General features: G+C 39.0%; 1 protein-coding gene across 10 annotated transcripts in view; it reads right to left on the reverse strand.

Moving 5' to 3' along the window:
• KIAA1217 (KIAA1217 ortholog) overlaps positions 1-21079 on the reverse strand; it is a 338974-nt gene that overhangs the window by 230767 nt on the left and 87128 nt on the right. For 4 of the 10 annotated variants that reach the window (XM_059841626.1, XM_059841662.1, XM_059841607.1 and 1 more), the window contains exon 1: positions 4397-4553. The exons of 1 other annotated variant lie outside the window; for it this stretch is intronic. The gene's annotated coding sequence lies outside the window, so the exon portion shown is untranslated. Of the gene's footprint in view, positions 1-4396; positions 4585-21079 lie in introns of those variants that run through there. 5 more of the 10 variants (XM_059841745.1, XM_059841620.1, XM_059841755.1 and 2 more) reach the window with 5 other exon arrangements.

Genomic DNA, 21079 nt, shown 5'->3' on the forward strand with positions numbered 1-21079 from the left:
GAACCATTAACTGTATTATTTTGCACATCTGATACCAACTCTAGTTTCACTACACTGATTTTCACTGATTTTTTTTTTTTTTTAGATCACAGTAAAAAACCTGCATTTCAATTTGAAAAAAAAAAGTATTGGTAGTAAAGAAGAAAACTAGCATTACTTTTGTGAGATAATAAACATTTGTATATACAAGTACTGTACATACAAGATCTGTCTTCTCTGCCCTCATGAATCTAAAACAGTTGCAGAGGAAACAAAAATACCGTAGGCTAAATACTCACATTCTTTGCTTTGCTATTCTTTTAATAATGAACTTCCTTGGATAGCAAACCCCTAGTTTTACATGTGTTCTGTATTTGTAGGTACATCCCTGTCAGGAAATGCTGAGAAATAGAAGTTCCTGACAAATAAAGTTCTTGGCCTTAAACATTCCACAGATATTACTCAAATGTCAGACAGAAGAATTTCCAAACTTTGGCCATTATTCTATATCTGTTTAAAAACCATAATGTTCTTGGAGATAATTAGTAATGCACATCAGGCTTATATGGTCACTGGAGTTTGTCATAAAAACAAAATAGGGAAAATGTAATTAATTCCACTTTCTATGGTGCTATTATTGCTTGTTTCACATGAAGAGACCATAGTTATGAATCCCACTATATCCCCAAAGTCCTTTGGCCCCCTTCTTATAACTAGGGATGGAACAAACAGGTTTTGTCTAGTTTTAGATCCAGCTGAATATGAGATAACAAAAGGTTTAGTCTAAAAGTATTGGTCTTGCATTCCAATCACCATGAACTGCAAAGTAAAGGGCAGAGGAAAAACCAGGGAGGAAACTGTAATGGAGAAAAATAGAGTGAAAAATAAAGCAAAGTGAAGCAATGTGAAGCCAAGTAATAAGGCAAATATCAAAACTCAATAAAAGGGCACAGAGAAAGGAAATTGAAAAGACAAACATTAGTATATTCTCTGCTTTTCTTGGGGGAAAGTATGGGTAAGAGAAATTCATAAAGTTCTCCAATCGGTAACACATCCCAGTGGTAAAAAAAATCCTATTTTAATTGATTCAGTCATGAAAGTGAAAATTAAAAGAGAAAGGTTTACCTATCTCCATTTTTATTTAAACCAGCAAATCCTTAAATGATGTTCAGTTTGCAAAGAAAGTTCCTCACCAGGTGGGAAATGCCAAAACTCAGACTGTCTCTGCAACCCTGTTTCCCACTCTTGGTCTGAAGACTAAGCAACAGATTTTGTAGCCTGGGCCAAAGTATTCCTCATTATAAAGCAATACTTCCTTTCTCTTTTAGCAAGATGAACCAGAGAAATCATGGTCTAAGTTGTCCATTAAATTCAGATGAAGAGTAACAGGTAAGTACAAAATGACCTTCTTGAGTCCTTTGCATTAGACAGTATTTCATACAATAAAATTGCAGCTGACACTGACTCTAGTTACTGTTATGTGCTTTCAGCTCTGCAAATCAGAACCCATGATCTCACATTTGCACATCTAGCAACTAAGCCAAAACACAAATCCATACAGCTAGCATTCCCTTGTGAAAATGTCTGTCTCTGCCCCACAGCCCTCAGTGGCAGAGGCAGAGAGATCCACTCTGACCTTTAATGGCTTTACCTACAAGGACTACTTTTGTCTCTGCCTCAAGCTGCCCCCCTGCTAATAGAACCCAACCTCTCAGTTAAGTACCACTCATCTTGCACAATGCAGGGCAAGAATTCTGTAGAAAACCCCCCAACATATAATGTAATTAAAATGAGTCATCATGCTTTACAGTTCCGTTAAAATTAGAGCCCAAATTTTGCATTTCCTATCTGTTATGCACTGAACTTTGCTGGATTGCTGTCTGTTATCAGCATTCGTTCTGTTATCTCTTTGGTATTAATTGAAAACTTTCAAAGAAACCAGAAATAGCATTGTGTTGCCCATGTAAAATTCCATAGTAGAAACAAATCCAGACAACCCAGCTTGATCTCCTGTGCACAGACTAGGATTTTAAGGCATAGCACATACACACAACCATGGGGTTTCACTGACATGCCACAACAAAGAATGAAATTTGGTCCAACTCCTCTTCCGTGTCAGGCTGCTTAGGACCCCACTCCCCACATACCAGAGCCTCCTGCTCCCATTTCTCCATTCCAGCCCCTTTGATTCACCTAAAAGCCATTCCTGCTTCACCACTTTTTTCTCCTCCAAGCCCCAGTCTTCTTCCCACAGGAACTTTCTGCCTCCCTTCACTATGTCCCTACTTTAGCCATCTCATTCAGCCTATACCTGCCCTCTGCCACCTCTTCCACCTTTCCTCTTTACCACTTCAAGACCACATAAACCCTTGGCTGCTGCTCATGCTCTCTTGTATTACTCAGCCTTGTCCCAGAGCCCTGCCTTGTGGCTTCTATGTTTCTTTTGGTTTCTGCCATATCTGCTGTCCCTCTACCACGCAGGACTGTCCCTGCTTCTCCCAAAACATCTTTCAAATCACTTTGGCCAGTGTTTGGAGTTTACTGGGAGTCATCCAGACAGTCCCATTTCCAGAGGAAAAAACCCACACTGCGCATTTCCATCACCCAGAGAGTATGCTCCTTTCAGAAGTATCAATATTTGTTCTTCAACATCTCTTACAAAAACAACTCGCAGTAACATCTTGCCTAAATTAAAACAACCATCCCAATGCAGAAAGCCAGTACTTAATGGGGCTTAATTCATGCTCAAGAAGACAGTAAGTGTAAGCTATAAATACTAAAAGCACATGCCATGTTGCAGCACTACTGATATACACTAAATTTCCCTTTATAGAAATTTCACCTAAAACTCTAAGCAGTGAGTGCAACCCTTGCTTGAAGTTGCAAAGCATTACTAGCCCAACAACATTTTGATAAAGTGAGTAAAGTGAGAAAGGAACAGAGAGTGCCATAAAAATTACATCCCATTAAAAGGATACACTTTTTGTTCTGTAAATCTCACATGATTTCCTTTTCTCAATGCACCAAATAAATGAGAAAATACAAAGGGAATAAACTACTGTTTAAAAAACTTTAACTTGGTGAAAAACATACAGGATTTTCTATGAAAGTTTTCAAATTTTAAAAACTTGACTGGGAAACATAATTTAATAAAATCAATAAATATTGGTTACCAGGGCATAAAGAACTGTACATCTGGGGTTTTTTTGGAATAAAGTTTTTACTTTCTTGCAATACATCTCAAGATCAAAAATGAGTTTCCACATTACAGCACTAAATAAGCAAGAGGTTCTGTGAGTGAGACCAGTAATTTAAGCCCTCCCACCTCCAGCTTTTCTATTTGCTCTCTTCTGCCATTAATAAAGTGCTTCAAACACAGTTTCCTTTGTAGAAACAAACAGATCATCTGTCTCCCTGAGCAAGACTAGGTGTCATCACTTTTCCTTTCTTTGTGAAATAATAAAAGTCATACTGCAGGAAAAAAAATTCTTTTAAGCCTTACTCAGGTGGGAATAAAAACTGTGACCTTGGATGCCATGTGTGTGAAATGAAAGTACAGTTTCAAGTTACAGAGGTCTATAATCTACACTTCTTTTTCCGATGGATTTAGGATGGAGGGACAGCAATTTTTATTCTGTACTGAAGGGATTCTACTTCTTGTTCATATTTAAATATAAACTCTATGAAGAGTACAATTAGAATAGTACTGCTTTTATTTCCTGATGGAATGGTAATTTACCTCATTTTACACCATGCAGATTAAATGGCTACTTTTAAATGCAATTCTAAGGAGTACTGTCACAAAAACTAAGTTAAAAAGAGGCAGTGCTCCTGCAGCCCATTGCTCAACAGATCAGTGAAAGTAGATTGTAATCTTATATTATCCTCCACATTTGTTTGCATTCTGAAAGCATATAAGCCTTTCCAAATACACTTGATCTGTTTAGTTTTTATGCAAGAAATAGTTGCAGCTGCCTTGTTTGGACCCACAAAGAAGAGTTTTACTTGCAGGATTTAAAGATTCTGTGCCTGCACTGATGTCTATTTTCTCTTTATTTTTCCCTATTTAATCTTTCTCACACTTCTCACAATTCAAACCACTATTTCAAATAAAGATTCACAATACAGTGGCACATTTAGACTGTAAAAGATTTTGATTAACCATTTTGACAGCTCAACATTTTTAGCTTGTACACAGCACCCAGCCAAAACTGAACAACAGAAATGTTTTGAGCCCTTTTATTTTCAAAACAAATGCTTTATGTACAAGAATCTGTTGTTTAGAAACAACACACACACATACACACACACATATACCCCATATTATACAACAATTGATGCTTGGGGTTTATTCAAAGCACAATGATTGCAAATGCATTTGGTTATTATTTTTTTGCAGCATGAAATTACCAGTTACCTTTGAGGAAAGGAGCCCTCCGTGGCACAAGCCTTTCTGTGATTTCCACCTGCTCTTGCTGATGCTGTTTAACCAGGTTTCCTTCGCTGCCAGCTCTCAAAATCTTTTCACCTAGCCTAATTTTTCGTGATCGGCTGTTAAAATCTTCTTTCCTAGACAAAGGCGATTTAGGAGCTGCATTAGCCGACACGGGTCGAGCCAAGCGAGAGGGTTTGGACATCCTGCCTGTGCAGGAATGTACCTGCTCCAAAAGCAATTCCTAAAAAAATCCTTCGCAGCTCACTTTCCAGCACAGAGGCTGGGGAGTTTGTGTGTGCAGCGCAGCTGGATGTGAAGTGCTGTGCTGCCAGCCTGATCAGTTTTAAACACCAAGCGTTGGGTGGTCACGCAGTTTCCCAGACCTGTGGAATGCAAATGTGTGCTGGGGTAAAACGGATGACTCTGTCCCGGTGCTGAGCCCCAGCCATGCTGTGGGGAGCAGAAGCTCTTCCAGGGGCTGTCTCGAGCTCCTGGTGAGCACTGAGGAGCGCCCTGGCATGAGGGGAATGCTCCACCTACGCAGGTACAGCGTGAAAAACCACCCAGCTCGGGGTTCCCTCTGCATGTGGGACCCTCCCGCGCTCCTCTCCCAACCCTCTCTCTCAAACAAACTCTTTCTTGTTTCAGCAGATTTCCTCGCAGTTTGCCAAAACCACACTGCTTCAGTGCTGGATGGTAAATGCCTGATGTCAAGAACACATTTGTCTTTGAGTTAAGCACGGTGCAAGTTCAAATTGGATTAAATGATGCATATTCTCCTAGCACTGTTTTATCTAACTCACCAAAAGAAAGGAAGGATTGACAGCAAATCTCATCTCTCTTTGAAAAATGGCCCAAATCCCTTATTATTAACTGGCATTGTTTAGGAAGCAACGCTGCACAGAATATTGCCCATTGTACATTCCTATTTCAATGGTACACATATATCTAGAAAACCCCTGGCTCCTTACACACTACAGATAATCATGTTCTTTACTGACTCTCTAAAGAAAAAATTCCTGACCTCAGGCTACATTATTTCAAATTTCAGTTCCTGGGTGCTCATCTTTGAAAATGCCCAGGCAAATCCTGCCTAACTTTCTCTGCCAGCTCTGTGCTTGTGAATGCTGCCAAGACAAAGAGCATTTGGTCACATGAAAAGAAAATTCCATTCACCATAATTTTGGAAACAACTTCTAAAGAAAAACAACACAGTGCAAACAAAAGAATCACAGCTACAGTTACAGTAAAATCTTCATGCTGTATTTTAAAATGTATTTCTCGATATCCCAGGCAACCAGTATGCTGCATCTCTAATAGAATATGAGGGTCCATTTTATTTCAAAACTAGAATAAACAAGCAAATCAATATTACACAAGCTAAACTACTAATAGATATTTAGGAGAAATGCTTAATAAGCAAAAAGTGAGCAAAACTTGACTTAATTATTACAGCCGTTCCTCATTTTCTGAGACAGCAATTGTGCAATGCAGTAAAATATTTTTGCAAGTTATTTCTATATTTTTTCCAAGAGTCCTACATTAAATAAGTACTTGTTTCTGCTTCTCTATAAAGCATGGTGTCTATTGCTTTGTTGCTCCATCAACAATGGGCCAGATTAGGTGCAATACATAAAGCCTTGCTTTGATATTATTCTACATATTATATTAACAACACAGAAGGAACTCTGAGTGGGAAGATTTCTACTCACAAGGAGAGACCTGAGGGGCATGAGAGTAACTGGGCTCATTAGCAGTGCTCAGGCACAGCAGGTCGTGCAGAAGACAATGAAGAACAGAAACAGGGCTGAAATAGGATGATGAATGGAGAGTTAATCATGTAACTGAGGTAAAGAATGAGTGAAGAAGGAAGAGAAAATGTGAAACCCAGTATGTATGTGACAGCTCAGTTGTACTGAGCCTAAGAAGTACTGTCATTCCCTCTCAAGATCTTGGACTGTTTGACCAATTGTAATTTTTAGTATCTTCCATTATGATTTCTCACTGTGCAAGCAGACACAAATGCTGTAAGCTTAAGAAGCATTTTAAAGTCATGACAATAATGCCTCTGACAATACAAAGATATATCTTAATTCTGCAAAACACAGAACAATTGTGAAAAAGAATCCAGTCCTGAGTGACAACAAAAATAATATTTCAGTTTTTAAATCACTACTGCTAAAGCAAAATCCAACTGAGATTGCTGTACATTACACATTCACCCAAACTAAGCATCCTTATCACAGGTTGCTCATGGAAAGAATGACCCCATCCGTGAAGGAGAATTTAATTAGATGGTCATGTTTCCTGTAACTTAAAATAATTTCTAAGCAAAGCAAAGACATCAAGAATTCAAGATTTTCCTAAGGCTCTCTCTAGTGACATAGCAAGAAAGATAAGGAAAGGGAGCTCCATCCATCAGCGTTTGCTAGGAAAGGCCCTAAGTTGTCCATTTGGATGCTAAAATGACACTTCTGCACTGAAAGAGAGCAGTGATATCCTGGTTTTGACAAGAAAGCTTTTTCTCACAGCAGACGCACAGCCCTGCAGAAATGGGACAAGTCAAACACCTGCCTCAAACATGGGAAATTCCTGGAATACTCCAGTCCAAGAGAACCATTTCCAGTAATATCTCAGTGTCTGATGGCACTGTGTCATGTGAGGAGAGGCTGGGAGAGCTGAGCCTGCTCAGTCTGGAGGAGGCATCTTCTCCATGTGCATGAACATCTGATGTGGGCATAAAAGGGGAGGGAGGAGCTGAGTTGTTCTCAGTGGGGCCCAGCAGCAAGACAAGAGGCAAAGCACAAATTGAAACACAGGGGGGAAAAAAGAATTTAAGGCTTTTTGTAGAGTAGTGAAGGTGGTCAAACACTGGCACAAGTTGAACAGGGAGGGCATGAAGTCTCCATCTTTGGAGATAAGCAGCATCCAACCAGGCACAGCCCTGACCTGCCTGCTGTAGCAATCTGCCTGAGCTAGGGGTTGGACTAGGCAATCTCCAGAAGTGCCTTCCCACCCCAAAAAGTTTTGTTTTCTGTATTATCAAACTTTTCATAGGCTATTTATAATCTGGAAGTTAAATATCTTTTAATCTGTCTGACAGTAGATGTACAACTTTTCTCCAAAGTCCCAGCAATTAAACTATCCCATGCCTGACTGCCACTTCCGGGAGGATTTGCTTCCTTTCTGGTCATTCATCCCTTTTAGCTTCCTCCAGTCTATGGCACAGTGTTCCCCCAAAAATGTCCTCTTTGCTTGCTTTAAAGGCTCTGAGATGTGAAGTTGGTGATTCCAGCTATCAGCATCAAACCCTTAAAAAAAAATCCCACAAAAAACCAAAATACCAAAAAAAAGTCCACCCCAAAATCCCCCCAAACCCTGAAATAAACCATTCCAGAACATAAACTGAGGTTGCTTAGCTGACTGTGTGTCAGGCTGGATGTAGACTCAGTAAATCAGTGCACTCTGGGCTGGAATAGCATGGGAGTGCAGCCAGGGCTGCTGCCAGCTCCCCATCACCCACCTGCACAGGTCCTCCCTGCCCAGCCCAGCTGCCCTGGAGGCCTGGGCTCCTCCCAGCTGTGGGGCAGGTCCCTTCCTGCCAATCCCTCCTTCTTCACCACAGGTTCTTATTGAAGTTCCCCAGGGAGCAAGTCTTTCATCAGCTCTGAGGCTTTTTGAAACCCCAAGCTACTCTTTTGAACTAAAAGAAACCAAAACAAACCCACAAAACCAAAAATAAACAAACAAAAAAAACCAAACAAAAAGTTCAAAACAAACCCAGCCCTTTTCCCTTCGATTTCAGATAACCAACTTCAGCTAAATAGAGACATCATATTGATGTAACTTACCATTCAGCAAAAGCAGTTCAGTTTGTCAGGCTTTCTTAAAGTGCTGTAGGAACTTTTCTAGTGCTTTGGGTCAATGAATAAACTCTGCCACAGCCTCACACAGCAGAAATTAATATTTAGGGACCAACAGTGCAGTCTTTGCTTTTGAATGATCGCATATATAAGTAAACAAGTAATATTTTTAGAAAACCATACACTGTTTAAAACATTGTCCTTTTAGTTTTAAAACTAACCTCTCCTCTTTCTGGCCTAGAACATAAATTGCTGCTGAAATATGACAACAAGAATTTGTTAAGAGTTAGCAAACGGAAGGCATTTTTACCATAGCATATTAGATAGGTTATGATACTGCTATTAACTTCAGAAATGTTTGTGCCCTCTGGGATAAAAGAAACGTGACTATAGATGTTATTAATCCAAACAAAGCATTTGCAAAGCTTGAAATTTCCTTTTTTGGGCAACCATGGAATTCGAGTTTACATTTGCACATAAAGAGCTGGGGAGAGGAGAGGATCCCTTGCATGTGAACCAGGAAAAACTGGGAGTTGGTGCTGTACAGTTCAGGATGTGTTTTCTCAGCCTACCAAATCCTCCCCCAGATTTTGGCCTGCAAGTATCTAAAGACAGAAAGGCACATATGCAGAAATATTTCAACTTCAGCAGACTCTTTCTAAACTATTGACAGGCAACAACTGCCTGTAAATGGAAGTTGCAGGTGCAAAAGTTAAAACTGCAAATTAATGAAGTCTTCTCTTTACAAAATTATGCAAGTAACCAGATGGCATAACATTTTCAGCATGAAATGAGAAATAAATGTATAGGCACCAAAAGAACAAGATCAGTGATGAAAACAATTTCAGATGCAAGTCACTGATAGGTATGTAATGTAATAATAAAAAAAAAAAAGCTTGGTGCTTCAGAGAGCTCCATTTTCCAGTAACTGAAGCATGCAAAATTAGTGGCAAGTTAATTTTGCAGATGTTAAAGCTTTCTTAGAACTATGTACCAGTGCTTTATTTCTCCATATATGATTTCTGAAATAGTTGCATAGTACAGAAGATGCTCCACTTTCAATATATTGAGAGCCATTTTAAAAGATTTCCGACAGATCTGAAGACATTCTTGCTGGGAAATAAACCATGCAAGAGGAACCTAGTCATTCCTTCAAAGACAAGTGAACCCCTCCAACAGAAAGCAAGCTGTATTTATGGCAAGTCCTGTTACTCTTGAATATGGTCTTAAAAAGGAAAGTCTGTTAAGGACCCTGCTCTAATATAATAGCTGTCTAGAAGATTCTATAATTAAAGCAGAGTTGTCATTTATACCAGGAAATTCTGTTCCAGAGATTTACTACTCAGCCATAAAAATTTAATCTCAGTTCCAAGTCTTAAAAAAAAAAAAACAACCCAAAACTAACTCAGAAAAAAACCCTTCAGGTCTACTATATTTCCTTCAATTCAAAATTTAGAAAATTAAACCATAACAAAAACTTTCTTAAAGATAAAAGCATTACAGTTGTAGAATCTAAATACCTTTTTCTGCCACAAACTCAGAAATATCATCAGTAAGGGCAAAGTTAATTTTCTTTATTATTTTATCACTTCTGCATCTTATATTTTGCTTTTGTTCCAAAGCCTTCAAAGTGCTGGTTGTTGCCTGAGTACGCAGCTCTGTGTTTTAAAATTGAAGTGTTTGTAAAGACTGAACTACAACAAGGTTATGGTTTTTCTAAAGCAGTACAGGTACACCACTACTGTCCCTCACCTGGTGCTGTCCCCAGGATGCCTTTTGACAATTGCTCTTGGATCCCTTCCCTGCCTGAAGGGTTATAGGAGCCCAAGCACACTCAGACACAGGTAACTGCATTTACCAAAGGGTGCACCAGCTGAAGAACAAAGCAACGGGGCAAGAGTGTAAAAACAGCCTTTCATGTTTGCAATGTTTGCCAAGATTGCTGCTAAGATTTCCAATTGATGCCAACTCTGATGGCAGGCTGGGGTGCTTCATCCTGATGAGATGAGTTAATCACTTGTTCCAGATAGAACAATCAACTGTGAACAACTGTCCATGCAACTCAGAACAAATACTTTTTTTTGCAGAATGTTACCTTTTTCTATATATCAGCCACTCACAAAAGAATACAAACCTCAAATATTTATGCCATATTTAAATTATTGCTAAACTCTAGCAAAGTGTTCTGTGATTTGGCTGCTCTTGGTGCTATACTGCTTGGCTGTAATAATTAAAAGTGCTAAAATTTCTACAGTCTTGGTTCAAAGCTTTTTCACTTGTTCTGATCTTTTAATCAAATCAAATCAGAACTTAGGCTCAATATGTTCTTAAAGGAATACCCATAAATCACAGCAGATCATCACTATTATTCCTTCATTGTTAAATAACGTGAATACTGCTTTCCACATCTGCAGATATTTCACATGAGATTCTTAAAGCATTTAAAAATGTGCACAAATTTGCTTTTGCAAAATTTCTAGCATTAGTAGTTTCTTAGTAAAAGAGAAAAGTGTCTGACTGTCAAAGTCTCTTCTGAAATTATGTAGGTGAAACTATGACTGTCTTAGTCTTTATTGCCACTATAAACAGGGAAGGGAGAGAAACAATTTGTAACACTACACTGACATTTTACTCTGAAGAAAATGTTAGTTTCAAATGTTACGTACTAATTTGTTTTAGCACAACTTTAACCTTCTCTAGCTTTTTAAATCATTGTTTTCAAATGACCACCTCTTAATAAAAGAATAACCTTTAGAAGAGCTCTAACACATCAAAAATACAACACAGAGAGCTAAAAGCCTTACAAAAGATAAACTATGCCTTACGGAAAATCAGCCCCTTATGATGGTTTGAATGAAATCTTGAAATGAAGAGAAGAGGAAATAGGTAGGAAGCAAGAGCAGATTGGATTGCCAGGAGACAGAAACACAATCCTTGACTGACAGAATCCTGTGCATATGGTCAAGGCACAGATAAGTCCTTTTCATTGTTTCAATACTCCACTTTCATCATGAAGTTCTGCATCATCCACACAAGGGGGAAAAACAGGTAAGAAAAGTAAGTACAAAATAATTGAAGGGAGGACAATCTTCAGGCATGAGGGCACTTCACTCATATCCCACCTGAAGTTCCTCATCCAGCAAGGCTCCATCAATAGCACCTGGGTATGGGTGCTGTGGTGGTTGCTCTCATAAGGAGGAGCAAACTACAAAGAAAAGAGAACAAGGAGAAGACAACAGTGGTCCTTTGAAGATGATGGTGAGAAGGAATATCTCTATAGGGCCCCTGTAGCTTTGGCACTCTTGGCTGGACTACCAGACTTTTCCCAACACATACCTTGGATGTAAAGAAAAATCTCCACAGGTCTATGGAAAGCTGAAGGGAAATAAGCAGATATAGAACCCTTTATAGTCAGGTATTACAATAACATTTATTTGGGGGCTTTTATAAAAGCAAAATAATTAGTCAGCACCATCTAAACTGCAGATATGCACAGAGAGTGTTCCACCAATGCAGTGTCCTTTCCCCAGGAGTGGCCCTGGAAGTGATGATTTAGTGAACCACAAAATATAAAATTAATTTTTCTACTTGTGAGACACGATATTTTTCAGACATCCATAAATGAATATTTCAAGAAGCTAATCCGATCAGCTGTCTGTGATTTTTGTGTGATTTTGGCCATCACAGCAGAGGAAAAAATATTTTTTCTTCTAAGCCCTGTTAAAAATGTGCATCATCAGAGTACAAGAAGCTTCAATTTTTGTACAATTTTACTTACACAGTGCAACATATATGATGCCCAAGGTTCTTTCCTGTGTCAAAATTTCAAGTGGCTGGTGCTGAATTAGATCCTTTCTGTCACTTACACTGTCCTTACAGTGAGATAACAAGTGCCCTATAATGCTGGCTGCATGGGTTTGATTGAACTGTCTATACACAGTCAGCTGCTTGATCTCTTGCTGTCTGAGCAGCTCTGGAGAGATGAACATTTTTGTTAAACAACAATAAAAAATCTGCAACTCCATTTATTCTGTTTTTATAGCTATAGGTAATAGTTCAGGTAGTCTGAGTTAACCACTCCTCTGAAAAGCACAGCCATTGCATCCTCACCTGCTCAAGCCATCTGGAAAGATATTTCTTGGTTACAATCTGCCCATACTTGTAGAGACTAAATGTTTTGAAGTCTGGAGATTTTATGCAGATTACTTGATGTCCTGCTTTGCTGGACCATATTTGATGATTTATTACCTTATTTACATAAATGACAACAAATGGTCCCAATTACTAGCACTTAAGAGTGAGGAGATTGCAGCACGTAGCATGCTTTAGGACTGCAGCAACTGTTGTTTCCTTTATTTCTGGCAGATATTTGGGGTGGTATCCAGGTTACCCTGATGGATCCTCCAACCTCCATCATCAGACATTGTTCATCAGGAACACAAAGCAAAAATCTAATACAGTGATCCAACAACAGCAGACAATAGCAGATGGCAATGAAGCAAAGAAATCAGAAGTATTAGTCTTTGCAACCAAGAAAAATCTTGAAAAGAACTAATAACCCTATCAATAAAAAAAAAGGCCTATGAAGTATGTTATTAGGAACCCCAATCTATTTTCTGAATGGAAAACTAAACTGATGACTATGTCAAGTACAATATATAAATATAAAATCTTTTAAAAAATGTCAATGGCCATTTTAAAGTAGGTTATCACAAGATAAAATAAAGAGGACACTGCATGACCAGCAGTTCTGCCTAGAACCATAAAGGAAATTGGTAAAATTATGTTTTGAATGTATAGTCTCTTTCCCAAGGACCACATTATTTACTATGTTCTACCAAGAAGTGTCCTCTGATCTGACTGTTCTTGATGCTATATTGGTTTGCTGTAATGACTAAAAGATGTAAAAAACATAGAGTCTTAGTTCAAAGTTGTTTCATTTGTACTAATGCATTAATCAAATAAAGTAAAACTTTGACTTCAATATATTTCTGTTTGATCCCAAAGCGTTAAAATAAGATTGATGTTATAAGGATTGCTACATAAACAACAGGCAGGAATGTACCTAAAAACATAAAGAACAGGCAGGAATGTACTTAAAAACACATGCATAGAGAGACAGAAATAAAATAGGTGAAAAGAAGGAGAAGAAGAACAGTAATTCCCCTCTGCTATGACCCCCAGTGCTCCTAATGGGCACCAGTCTGCTATCAGGGAGATTTCAGCCAGTCTGACCTGAATTCCTTCCACTGAAATGCAACCACCACATCTACCATGTTATTATATGAACCATAAAATAAACAGAATAATTCAGAAGCTATTAAAAATTGATGTTATAAATTCTGAGAGTAAGCCTTCATGATGTCCCTCATTTTAATAGTCCTTAAAATGCCTTTCAATGAAAGGGTCTGTAGGGGGAAAGACTGGAATAACTCGGATCAAAAAAAAACCAGGTTTCTTACCTCAATAAAGACTCCTTAAAGGGGAAAAATAGGATGTGAGCAGCTTCCATATTTAACATTAGAATTAAATGAGTCTTTTAAATCTTTGCTGGAGTTTAATGACAAGTTTGTAAATTATTTACTCCCATGACAAAATGAAGTTTTGCAATTAGGAATTCAAATAACTCCCAGTTAATGTATAAACCTAAAGAAAACTACTGCCTTCTCCTTTAAATATAAAAACTCTGCAATGCTAACAGCCATAAAACATGATGAAAATGGAGGCAGTGACCATAAACGTAGCTTTAAGCCACACTTTTCAGGTCTAAAAATGAGACCTTAATGTATATTACACATAAAGCAATGTCTTCCACTGAATAAAATAATCCCATTACCAGTCACCTGCCAAGTATGACACACACCTTAATACTTTTGAAGAGCACTATTAATGAAAACAGAAAAAAAAAGGAAAAGTATTTCTTTGATTAGCAATGTTTTGGACATTTTCAGCCTAAACTTTTCCTTCCAAGCTCTCAACAGTTGTGTACAGCACAAACAAATTAGCCATCTTTTTCCACTAGCTGGGACTACCTCTATTTCAGTCTATTCTGCAGATAATAAGATCACAGTCACATATCCCTTAGTACACAACAATTTCATTCTAGTTATTAAAGCCACCTATTTAGGGTTCTACACTCAAAGGTAATTGCACAGGTAATTTTAATTTGGTGGAACCTAACCATATAACAAGAGTCTGCTCCAGATTCAGGATTTAATCCTATAATTTTTAAGTGAACTATGACTTATTTTACAGCAGCTGTTATAGTCTACATCAGCCTTGGTTCCACCTCTAGCTCAGCCACCCCACTCTGCAGTTAGACTTGCTTCTTTGGTGGTTATCTCCATTTATTTGACAGAGCATCAAGTTTTAGTGTCCTAAACATACTACAAAACCTGTCAAAACAGGAAGCCTTGCAGTTTGCAGCCTAATATCATCCACCAGGTGCAATGGACATGTGAGGGTAAGGGAACCTGGTGGGGACCAAGAGGCAGTTTGGGCCAGAGAAGAGAGATTAGGATAAAAAAGGGGGGAAATTCTGTCAGCTCTCACAGTTCTACTACATTAGGCCTATTTCCAAGTAGGTGAGAATATATGATGATAAGTTGTTACAGAAATGGGCTGTGGAACACAAGAGATATGTCCATCTACACACTCTCATGATTGCAAGGTGCTGCCCTGAGGATTTTCTTTGTGGAGCAGCTTTGACTCCCCTTTCCAAATGCCTGGCAGAGCATTAGGGAAGGGACCCCTTCATCCCTCCTTTCACTCTGGAGGGCAGCCCTGAACGAGCCTCGGGACCAGAGAAAGTCAGCACAAAATTCACTTAAATCTATGCTCAGGTGACACACAAATGTGATCCTCTGGAGCCTCTCTGACCACAGCTGTGATTACCATCCATTATTCCCAGAAAGTTTATAATTGGCTAATCTTTTTTTTTTTGGTTACTATGAAGAACACAAAGTCAAATTTCAACAGGGTGCTGATGGAGACATGCAATCTGCAAAGCACAAATCTCAGATTTACTCTGTGAGAGGTTAAAACCACCACACCCTGAGATCTTATCTAAACCACTTCTCTTTATAGCCAATATTATTCACTAATCAAAGTGTATTATTTTACCAATGATTCATAAGACTCTAGTAAAATCATAAACATACCAGTTAGACTTTGGGTAGCTGTGTGGTTTTACTTATTTCTGAAAAACATATACTACTGATGCAGAAAAAACCCACTTTCCTAGCGATACAAATGATGTAGTGGCAGGCTGGAGTGATGGTGTACTTCAGGGTGATTTGTTCAGCAAAAACAACAGGTGCAGCTGGTGTTTTCTAGCCATAAATCTTCCCTTTTGCAAGCTAATAGTAGGTTGCCAAGCCAGTGTGTACCTCTATAGATTATGTTACATAAAAGGAATTATTTAAAGGTGCATAATTGTCATAAAAGTTAATTTCAGATGAATGAAGAATTTAAAGAACAGTTAATTAAACCCTCAGAAAAGTCTTTTATTAATTTGGGGCAGAAATGCCCATTCCATTTACAGAATAGCAATTAGGATAAAGGATAAATCAATATGTTTGCATTTGTCAATTACAGTTATTCACCAAGCAGAATTTGGAAACTTTGATAAAGCATCTTCAATTCCTTCAGTCCTTAATTACAACTCATTAAATTTTCATTAACTTCAAGCTCAGTAAAAAGCAATAGAAATCTTTGATGGTAGCAGTGTTGGCAGGACCATGTTAGATGGCAGAGATGTTCTTAGTTTTGTGGAAGTTACTTGTGTTTAGCCAGTTATGCCATTGCTATATCACAGCAACACATCAAGAAAAGATAAGAAAATGTCCCATGTCTTTGCATTTAAATTCACTCTATGTACACTTTAAAGCTCTGAAGCAACTTTTAAGATAACACGTAACTTGGACTTGGACTCTTAAAGAAAGGGACAGTGAATCGTGAAAGATACGTGGAGATTATTCAGGAATGCCTGCATTGCAAAAGTGCAGCCTGCATCTCACCATAGCAGCTGCAAAAGGCTTTGGGACCAGGGTAGCAGTGGTGCAGGAGACCTCGCAAGGAACTGGGATGCTAAAGGTGCAGAGGAGAAGAAAGTAACTTGAATCCCCACCAAAGAGCAGAGCACCGAAACGGAAATTGTGGGAAATCCTTCCGCTAGGAAAACCTCCTGCTGACCCTGGGGCAGATGCAAGGTCAGACCAAGCTGTTCAGGCTTTGAAAGCCTCCATGGATGAAGCCTGCACAAACTCCCCGGGCAGCCCGTGCCACTGCTTCACCCTCCTCAGATGGAAAAGATTTTTGCAATACCCACTCTGAATCTCCCTCATTCCGATTTCCATCTGTTGTCTCCAGCCCATCACCACACACAGGCAGCAGCTGTCTCCTCACCGTGACCTGAAGGGCTGCGAGGTGCCCCAAGGTGCCTCTGGCCCTGTGTGAGCCAGCCCTGCTCCTGCAGCTTTCCCCCAGGCAGCTGCTCCAGCCCCAGTGCCTTTGGGGCGCTCTGGTGGTTTCTGGTGTGTGCCTGTGCTGGAGTCACCGGGCTGGGCAATGTCCAGCTGAGGTTGGATGAGTGCTGAGCAGGGGGCAGTGATTCCTCCTCTCAGCCTCTTGGCCATGTCCCTGTCCATGGGATCCAGGACACTGCTGTCCCTGCATACAGACAAACCACTTCTTCATTTGGAGTTTTGACTCCATTATTGATGGAGTCAAAAGTCCAAATGAAAAAGTTATGATTATGACTTTTATCATTTCAACTAAAGGTGACCCAAGAAATAAGCATTTAATGGAGCAAGTACAATAATCAGCATGAAAGCTGTAGGAGAGATGTATTGAGAGGATGAGCAACTGAGAACTGCCCAGAAAAAGCTCTTTACACAGGGTTTTCAGCGGTATTTCAAGGCTAGAATGTAAATTTAAACACGTAAATAGACAAAGAGGAAATGAATTTTATGCACTAAGGAAAAAGTTAAAATCCTCTCATTAAGAGAACAAACTATTTGGTGTCCATTTGGTGTCTATTTTGGTGTACATTGATTTGAAATTGCTGCTTTCCTTCTTTGGTCCAGCGCCTGATAAAATGGTGTTAGATGAGAGTCTTATGCATAGTCTAATTTAGTGAATCACAGTTTAAAAAAAGAACTTCAATATCTTCGGAACTACATATAAAAAAACTGTAGTTAAACTAATTTTACATGACAGTATTTCTGTTTTTTCTAAAATCAGATTTTTCATTGCATATTAGGGTATTTTCAAAAAGATTTTTAAATGAGACCTTTACTATTTGTCTCCTACTACACAGTTTATCTTGTGTTTAGATACCAGGGGACAAAGTTTTGTGTGTTTGTGGCTTTAGCTTTTCAGTGAGGGGGCAGGTTTTTAAGCTGAAGGTGTGATTTGGACTGTTCCAACTTTCTATTTTTATGCTCTTGTTTTTGAATGTGAGACAAAAATTGTTATTGAGAAGGAAATAGCTGTCACCCAGAACTCATAAAATGTGCAGATTTTTGAAAAGGCTAAAATGGAACTCAAACATGTTAACTTAGCTACAGCTTCTGTACTATGTGGAGTATTTTTTTTCATAGTACCACAAGAGAATCTTTCTTAAATCAGTAATTCTCTACAGAATTTGTTCAAAAGCTTTTCTTATTTTGCCAGCAGCATGGAAGCACAAGAGCTTTGAACCCCTGTGTGTTCAGTGGTTGGACTGTGCAAGTTTTACAAATGTTGTGTTGAACTATGTAGTATGAGAAAGTTTCAAAGCACACATATATAGGTAAATATCTGGCATTAGTGAAAATGTGGTGAATATGATTACTGTATAATGAAGTTAAAAATTTAAAACTTTAAAGTTAAATAAAAAACAAACCAACAAACAAAAGAAACAAACAGAAAAGGAAAATAATCAAGAACAAATGGACACTATTTACTTACTTCTCAAATTAAACTGCAAGCATGGCATACATTGTCAAATTTCCTACCTTGGAATCAGCCACAACAACCAGATGTGACTTAAAAACTGCATGCAAGATCTAAGGTTGATTAGGGCAGGAAGGAGAAGCATTATAGTCCTTTCAGTCAGAGGGCAACATCTGAACAACAAATCAATACATAAGTATGTTGCTGCCTTTGTAAGTGTCAAGTTTTAGATTACCCATACTTCACAGGGTAATTGCTGACTGCTTAAAAGCAAGATCTACTTTTCTCCTTCCTCCACGTCAGACCCAGACCTCACACCTGACCTTCAAAGCAAACCACGAAACATTAGATGGCCCAAGCCTGTCAGTGTTTAAGAGGCATTTATACAATGTTTTAACTTTTGGTGAGCCCTGAATTGGTCAGGCAGTTGAAACTGGATGATCACTGCAGGTCCCTCCCAAATGAAAATAGTCCGCTCTATTCTATAAAGACACCAGTTTTCTTCCAGACTGTTAAATTCTGCAGTAAATTGAAAATCATGCAAAGACGACATGTAAGATATTAAAAAAGGTAACAGAAAAATATTATTCTGAACACTGTCACTCATTTATTCCTATGAAACATGCACATTTGCACAAAAACACAGTGAAATAGAATGTGGATATAGTTTGTGGCATTCTGTGCCGAATGCTGCACAAAACCTATGTGCCTGTAGGACACCCATTTCTTTTTCCTCCACGTGCACCCTCTCCTCTTTAACCAGGTCATGAGGATACACTGATAATGCAAACACTCTGCAAGCTTAGCACCACAGCTTGGCAAGAACATTGCTGCTGTTCCACAGTGAGCTGGCACAGAGGCCATGCTGACAAAGCAGAGCAAGGCTCAGCCCCTGCGAGCTGTGCCCAGGATTATGTTCCCCCACCAAACAGCTGCCTTCAATCACAAAGCCCACACTTCCTTTTTCAGCATTATTAATCTTATGAAAAATTGCCCTTTTCCTAGTGGCTTGACATAATCCACGTGGCAGCTCAGCAACATCTTACATGGATGGCCATTTAAACCCTTTTGCACAATAAATACCATATGGGAAGGCTGGGGAAACAGGTGATGTTCAGTGTGAGCCAAACTAGCCCTGTTTTGACTCCAGTACTCTGATGAAAACTGATGACACTGCTCATGTGGGGGTCTGGTGCAGAATAGGTAAGTCAGGACACAGTGTCACTCCTGAAAATACAGTCAGACAGCAGCAAGTAAGGGCTTGCCAACTTCCAGGCAAGGATTTGAAAGCAAGTGAAAGTTACTTGAGCTGGTACAGCAAGAACAGGAAACTTTCTGAGGTGTTCTGAAGGATAGAAAAATAAAGGCTCTCATGGAGACAAATATCTTCCCAGGATTATTTCATTAACAGGGACTCAAAACTTAGAGTTTTGAGTTCTGTTCACTTTGAAGCTGCTTGCTTGATACCTGTAATTTCTAGACAATATCATATTTGTCATATTTCAGAAATTCCACAAGTCAAAATGCAATGCATGCATTATACAAAAATTAGAGTAAAAAGAATTTTCCTCCAAATTGAATTCAATGCTTTTTGTTTACTAAGAGACTGAAGCTTCCTAAAAGATCACAGCAAATAAAACTGGAAGAGGTTTTCCTACAGCAGACAAGCAAAACACAAAGGAGAGCAAGGAAGCAGAAGTAATATGAAACATTTTAAATCATGGAGAAAACATGAACTGTAAGTTAGCTGCAAGTGTTAAAACTACAGCAGGCTGTCAAAGAGCACAAATAACTTATTTTCCCTCATGGGTACATATGAAAAAGTAAAATTTTCAGACATACAAAAGCAAGTGCATTATTGTATAGATGGACTGAAATTTGCCATAACAAGTACTGAGGTTTTACTTGGTGCAATCAGCTCAAATTGGTGGTCTGCCACAGCTCCTGATCTTTCACAAGGTTTCTTTTAAAAAATCAGGACATCACCTGCTATTTCTTATGAAATCCTATGAAGTGCACAGAAATCTAAGATAATGGCAAAGAGGCCCTAAATCAGTTAAAGGTGTCTGGATGACCCATTATCTTCTTCAGAAGTTTCACACAACAGCTGTATATTAAAAAAAATTGCATCTTACCTGCAGTCCAAGATGAAACCAAATTCTCATCTAACGGCTCAGTCACAACCCTGAAGTCAAAGAAAGGCGTTCTTCCAATCTCCACAGCCTTTCAAGGGACTTGCAGAGCTTGTTGGGAGTGGTCACCCTGAGAGTTGTGTGTTCATGGCTCCCAGCTTGGGACATGCTCCTCCACCACGCTCAGGCCCGCTGTGTGCAGCGACAAATCTCTGCTTTCCTATCACCTGAGTGAGGGGCTGCCATACTTCTGCAGTATGTCTGGCTGTTTTCTAAGAAATTAGGATGAAAAATTCATACAAGTCAAGACACCACAAGTTTGCAAAGTCTTGGTTTTCTGAACCAACCGAAGAGGAACCAAAACACAATCAAGAAGACAGATGCAGGAATTCTGCTCCCTACACAGTGCTTCATGCTGGGCAGATTTAGAAAGGGGCCAAGAAAACAGTTAGTCAAAGGCTACAGTGCCCCATGAGGTGCTGAGACAATCTCAGCAACCCTTCACATGGCTGCTAGCATGAGCTGAGACTTCTAAGGCTTCTGATTTACACCGTTAGGAGATGTTGAGCACCATCTGACACAGAGCCCACATCAGAACCTTCTGATTTATTCCCACTAGGGTTGACTCAGGTCAGTCTTTAAATATATCAACTTCATATCCAGCTTAAATCACAGGCAAAAAATACCTCATATTTTGTCTACCAAAAATACTGGTATCTGATTTTAAGGACTCA

Source organism: Haemorhous mexicanus, chromosome 1 (genome assembly GCF_027477595.1).
Source record: "Haemorhous mexicanus isolate bHaeMex1 chromosome 1, bHaeMex1.pri, whole genome shotgun sequence".
NCBI lineage: Eukaryota > Metazoa > Chordata > Aves > Passeriformes > Fringillidae > Haemorhous > Haemorhous mexicanus.